This window comes from Apaloderma vittatum, unplaced genomic scaffold (assembly GCF_000703405.1).
Source record: "Apaloderma vittatum isolate BGI_N311 unplaced genomic scaffold, ASM70340v1 scaffold41764, whole genome shotgun sequence".
Taxonomy (NCBI): domain Eukaryota; kingdom Metazoa; phylum Chordata; class Aves; order Trogoniformes; family Trogonidae; genus Apaloderma; species Apaloderma vittatum.
In genome coordinates, this window is record NW_009715160.1 from 32994 (window position 1) to 39692 (window position 6699).

The 6699-nt window shown below is 46.6% G+C and overlaps 1 protein-coding gene across 1 annotated transcript in view; it reads right to left on the reverse strand.

The window, feature by feature from the left end:
* The window catches only part of LOC104273610 (axin-1-like), a gene marked incomplete at its 3' end in the record, with an annotated part of 37800 nt that overhangs the window by 28771 nt on the left and 2330 nt on the right, over positions 1–6699 (reverse strand). The gene's annotated exons all lie outside the window — the stretch shown is intronic.

Below are 6699 nucleotides of genomic sequence, written 5' to 3' on the forward strand. Positions count from 1 at the left end.
GTCTGAAGGAGGCATTTCGTGCTGCAATCCGTACAGAGCTTCCCTTTCTTCAGCACGCTGCGAACGTTACAGTGCAAGAACTTGCTGTCTTTGCTCGGGTGCTCTTATTTATACACAATAAAGCCCTTGTGCAGGAGATCAAGGCTGTATTTCATTGATTTGACACGATGGTTAACCTGTGAACTTTGCCCCTGCTAATAGAATAATTTCTATTTGCTGATTCCTTTTTTGGGATCCTCGAGGGTAACAGTCGCTTCATCCCAGCTCTCATTTGCAAGTCTGGTGCCAAGCAGTTTTACAACTCTTAATTCCACGGGGCAGAGCCAGGACAAAGTTGACGAAGCCCAGTAGCTACAGTTGGAGAGGGAGTCCCCGCACCTTTCCTCCCTGTAATTCCCAGCAGTTCTTCTGCGACTCGGCTCCGATGTGTACTTTGTTCGTGAAAGCTTGGAGAGGAGAGGTTCTCCACTATCAAACGATCGATCCCATGTGAATAAATGCACTGAAGGGAGGCCCCAAAGCAACTGCCTGGACCAGGCTGACAGCAACTGCAGACCAAGGAAGCCTCCCTTCCAAATAAAGCTCACCCATTCTGAAACACTGATTGCCAGTCAAAAAAAGACCAAAATTTTTGACTGAAAAGGGTAAATGTGTTCAACGCTAAGGGCATGGTTTTCCAGCAGAGCTAGCTCATCCTAAACGTGGACCGCTGGAAAAAAAGGCAATCCCACCTCCCCACTCCTCCTTCCAGCGCCAGCATTTTTATGAACACACGCTGGAAATAAAGGACAAGAAAATACATCTCTAGACAAAAGGAAAACGAGACTGGAGAGAAAGAAAGGACTGAGACTCTCTGGTCTACAACAGGGCAGGGAACATGTTGGGGTTGGAGGGCTGAAGGAAGAATAAAACCCCATAGCTTCTTGTCATTAGCTCTGGAGGCAGGTCCAGGGACTAACAGGAGGTTCTGGTGGTAACCAGTAGGTCTCACTCTGGTATTTCAAAGAGTTTTTGACTAGCTATAATTTTCCCTCCCTCTTATGTTTTTCATCACAATAGAGGAAAGCTATTACTCATTCGCTATTTAGATCAGCTAAAGATCTTCTAGAAGCTGCTACTTCAAGGGCAGATTGTATCTTGGGGGCACAGGACCAGAAAACTCAAGGTCTTACCACAAAAGCATCTTCTGGAGTCTTGAAAGCTAAAATCCAATTTCCACATGAGTTTTATAGAATTCAGATAATCTGACTTAAAACTGCAACGGTTCTACTTAAATCCATCAATGCTTCACAAGAGTGAAGAACCCGGACCAGGGCCGTGCGTAAGGATGGTTCTGCTTTCACATGCAAGCGTGACCTGCAACAATTTAATTTCTGAGCGTGACTTCAGGCAAAGCAGCTTCCTCTGGCACACGGCGGAGGGGAACGACATGTGTATCTCCAGAGGAGTCAGACCTTCCCAGCAGCAGCCGGAGCCAGGTGTCTAGGAGCAAGCTTTGCCCTCGACGAGCAGAGATGGGCACTGCAGCTCCTGGAGCAGCTCACACCTGAGCCAATGGCAGAAAAAATAAAAAAGTCTTTTAAAATAAATTGCCCCCAAATCAGCTGACTGCTGCGTGATGGTGTACTCCAAAGAGCATCATCTTCTTTGTAGCGTCCGAAGCCGCAGTTCCAAGCGAAGGAGGCAGCAGTTAGGTGGTTACCGGCATTAGGAAGGATGGTGTTGGACTCGTTTTATATCTGATATGTTCAAAAGTGCAGCTCTCCCCTGGTGTCCACTCCTAAACCGCCTCCATCAGCCCAGCAGCAGAGCTGGGACACCTCAGTGCCGTGGGAGAGGTGGGTAAGAAGGCACCAAGGACAACCGGCCTCACCACGCCGGGACGACCCACCACCCGCTGAGGCCAGGCAGAGGAAAGCCCTGCTCTCAACCAAGTGTCAAATCTTTTCAGAAAACTGCTCGGAATTATATTCACCAGCAATTTGACTTTTTAATCATTTCAATTACTGTGACTAAAACCCTTCAATCGGAACAAAACCGGGGAAAAATAACCCCTCTCCTTCTGAAACAGCCTGCCTAGCTTAACAGACCATACCAAATCGTGAAGGTTTTTGCTTTTGTAGTCTTCACATATTTCATTTAATGCAGATAATTAACCTCAGTTTCTAATTTCAAACTCTCCACATAAGGAAGTGAAGCGATTGAATGCATTCACTGACAGACGGAAAATTAAAATATTACTAGGGCTTCTGCATGTGGCTCAAAAGACAGGGCCTTGCAAGAGATCTTTCTTCTTTTATTTGACTGATTAACTGTAATTTGCTTAATGGATTTAAGGATGAGCCTAATAATCCAATGATATTTCCAGGAACTGATTTAGGATATCAGCACCTCCATTCTGAGTTGTTTTTTTTTTTTTAAAGACAGCAGTTTTCTGCACTACACATATAGCCACTTCCAAAAACAGATTTTGCCACTGGATCTAATAAAAACAGGTTTGTGATTTATTTTAAAGGTACAGGGGCTGCATGACTGGCCTTGCACCGGGCAGCCAACAGTGCTATAACTTCTTGGAGCACCTTCTGAAGCCCCAACCCTAGGGATGACCACGACCACGTCATGCTCTGGCCCAGCCCAGCATGTTGGGAGGGCTTCTTGCACATCTTGGGAAGGTGGGAATCATCGGCACTACCCTAACACGAGGCCAGCGTGTGTTCCCCCAGCACCCCCACACCCTTCTCCATCCCTTTTCCGCCAAGAAAGCCTGGCGTAACAGGATTTCACAGTCTGTCTCAATAGTTAATAAATCCAGGATCTAACAGACTATTAAAGGAAAACTTCCAAGAAGCAGTCATTTTTAAAACAGCCGATGGTAACTAATTATTCAAGGGATTAGACCATTATGGCGACAACAAAGAAGCTCTTAAAACATAAAGCCAAGTTGAACAGCAGATCATAACCCAAGGTGTACCCATCCCACGGCTCACCTCCTGGGTGCCCTTCTCAGCGTCCTGGTTCAGCTCCCACGCAGCCTTTTAGCACCCGATTCCTTCCGAAACCAGGCAGAACCCAGCCCAACTTCCAGTCCGGTGCTCAAAATACAGTATTTCATGCACATCAAAACAGGACCATTGCCAGCACTGGGGCAGACGGGACACGGCTCTGTCTGACGGAGCTATGAAGCCCCCCAGGGATAGAGATCCCCTATCCTCGGGTGACCTGTTCCTGGGCTGCACTGCGCTCCTTGCCTGGGCCTTCTTTCACCATGTCCAACCTGAGCTTCCCTACCACCAAAAAGAGGGGGATATAACTCCCCTTCCATGCTTTTAAGAGAAAAGATTCTGTAACTCAAATAAAACTCAATCACAACAAAATAAAGTAGCTGTTTGCTGGAAGAAGGGAGAAAATGGTATTAATTTATCAAAAGCAAGTGTTAAAAGCTTAACTACCTGTCTTTAAAAAGAAGCCAAAGCACTGGTCCATAACCAAACAACCAATACACCACTTCTTCATCTTGATTTGTGTAGAGGCAAAGCTACGGGCACAAAAGGTATTCTTCTTCAAATAAAATCCATTTTAAAACTTGGCAGCCGCCAGTATAAATACTTTATGCTGTTAATGTAAGCATTTCCACGCAGAAGTTTCATCGGCTTAACGATGTATTTAAAAAAGCTGGCGTAACTTCTGTGCAAAACCACCATCAGTCTCTGCCTTGTGTATCTTACAGCGCTCCAGTCACTAAATCACCACTTACCGCCATTAGCGTCGGACCCCACCACCCTGTTAGACTCGCTAACCTCTCTCAAGAACAATGCAAAACCAAAACCACTCTTCTGTAACTTATTTTCTTTAAAACTGGAAATAGCCACTGCCCTGTGAAGGCTCCAAACAGGGCTGTACAATTACAAGCGATGTTATGGGCCCAGCAACCTCAAGTCAAGCAAAGTCATGTTAAGCAGCCAAAACTTTTCTCTCTGCCTTTACAGACAGACGTGACGTTTGGGAGCTGCTTTTTTTCCAGCAAACAAGCTCTCATGAACCCCAAGAGACATACACTGCCTCTCCGGTTAAAAGAAGCATCAGTAAGAGCAACACGTGCCTTAAACTTTCTAAGCACAGGCTGCTCCTGCGTCAGCGTTTGTGAATTTGCATCCCCGGCTTTCCACCCGTATGGCACCATTAACACCGATCCCTTCACCACACAGCCTTGAGTCAGAACCGTGCAATTTAATATTTAATTACAAACAAAGCAGCAAACCTCAAAATTAGGTCTGCCAGCTAAATTTCAGCTTCTTCCTGACACAGGCTCAGCTTCTGACCGCTGGACCGTTCGCGCTGCCTAAGCAACGGAGAGATCCTGCATCTTCCCTGAGCCAGCCTGTGCCGTTCCCCTCTGCGTCACATCGCACCCTCTCAGACCAGAGGTTGTCCCATCCCTCTAAAGCTCCTTCAGCTTTTCTCCACCTGCTTTCTCTGCACACCCTGTGACGAAGAAGTGCTGGCTGCATGCTCTGGGGAGAGCTGCCCTCACACGTGTCCAGAGGCTGCTGGCTGGTACCTGGGCACAAGCATAAGGACTCTCCTGGTGAGTTCTACCAGCCCTGGAGAGCCACATCACCCATCATCTCTTTTACTTGAACCACCAACACTTGTGACAAACCATGAGCTTAGTCAGCTCAGCAGTGTGGAAATTAGAGCTTGGATCGTGTAGCCAGTTGCCTTTAAACAAAACCAAACAAAACCAAACAAACCGGTACGTATATCAAAGCCCCCGCTGAGAAATTTCCCCACCCATGCCTAGCAGCTCCACCACAACGCTCCTCAATATCCAACACCCAGAGCCTTCGCCCACCACCCCGTGTCCTCTCATCACCACTGTCTAGGTTTCCTTTTCAGCACATTGCAAGCTTCACAACACGGGTCAACACCCAGAACGATAGACGGAACTAACCCAAATGCCCCAGTTTGCTTGGCTTTCGGCTGAGGCGAAGGCAGAGCTGCTTGCAGGTAACACCACGTGCTCCCCTCACTTCCCGCCGCGGGATGAAAGCGAAGACGATGGCTGCAAGTGCTGCTCTCCAACGCTTTGGGAGCGGGAGGGGAGCCCCTTCTGACGCTGAGCTAAAGAGACAGCAGAAGAAACACATCCCGACAAAAGACACGACCGCGACCTTTCACAACCAGACACCAAACTTCCAGCTTTATAAGACACGTGCACTTTCCTGGAGCTCTTGAAAAGCGGGCTCCAGGGCAGATCTCAGGCACAGGTTTAATTTCTGCTCTCCGGATCCGAGGAACGCCATCCCGGCGAGTCAGAAGAAGGTTAATGAACGATTTAGCCGCCCTCACAACCACGTTAGTGTCACTTTCGGAAGCTGCGAGTTAATGCCCGAGATCTTCGGGGGTTACCCTCTTTGAAGTTCACTGATCCATAACCAATGTCCAATTAATTTGCAGGAGCCTAACTATAATGACTATTGGCCTTTTCCTACGCATACAAAAACACAGTGTGTAACGGCGATGCTTTGGGCTTCAGGATATTCTCCGAGAGGCATGCACATTTGCACACCCTCAACATACCCGACGCTAATCACGGGTTGTCTTCTGCCGTTTGAGGAATTTTTACGTTTGCTCTCCTGAGAGCGGAGCTACCGCACCAAGATTTATGAACTTGCTGCCATGAAAAATTTGGAGCTGTTTCAAAATGATCATCTGCTAACAGAGAAACACCTCTACTGCATTTTCTCGGATTCCTCTTCATTTAGGGTTTCCGTGGAAGTCAAGGAATAGAAGTTCAATCTCGGGATTAAACAGGCCCTCGGACATAACGCAAAACAGCTTATTTCAACATTCCCTCAAGAAGAGAAATGAGAAATTCTTCAACATATATGAAAGAAAAAAAAAGAAAAAGAGAAAAAAGAGAAAGGTTTGAGGAAAATTTCAAAATAAATTGGGACCCAGCCTTTCAAATGCTGCAGGCAGCCATTGCTTCTTGCTGCAAGCAGCTCCACAGCTGCCAGCAGTTACTCAGGTGAGAAAGTAAATGAACAAAAAAGTCTGCAAGATAAAGATGCTACAGCTTAAAAAACAGCTTATTCAAGGCAGCTATTGCTATAAAACATCCAGGAAGTAAGTGAATTCAACCACAAGGTCTTGCACAAAGAGGAACAACCACCTCGTAAATTAGCATCTCAGCAGATTTTTTCAGAACAAAAAAATAAGGAGATTACACAGTTCAGCAGCATCTTCTCTGGACACCACTGAAGCTGACATGCCAACCTTTAAAAAATAAAACCTATCACTTATCTTCAGTTGCCCCAGGCTGAGGAATGACTCCTGCCCTGGTGAGAACGGGAAACGCTTTCGTGCCTCCCTACCCCACAGGTCATCAGCCACAATGACAGGCGGTTGGACACTACAAATTAACAGCGACACGTTTCTTCTGACCTCCATCCCTCAGGTAAAGGTTTATTTCATGTTGTTTCAATCTGGTATGAAGATGCCCAAGACCGAGAAACTCTACTCCAAAACGCTTCTATTGCACAGCACATTTCTTCAATTGTTTCAGAATCTGGCACAGATACATGCAGATAATGGGCAAAGTGCAGTTTTTTCTGTAGCTGAGAAGTGCAGTGTTGCACGCAGGTTTTTGCTACCTGCTCTTGTAAGGAAACGAAACACAGCTGCTGAAAGTCAATT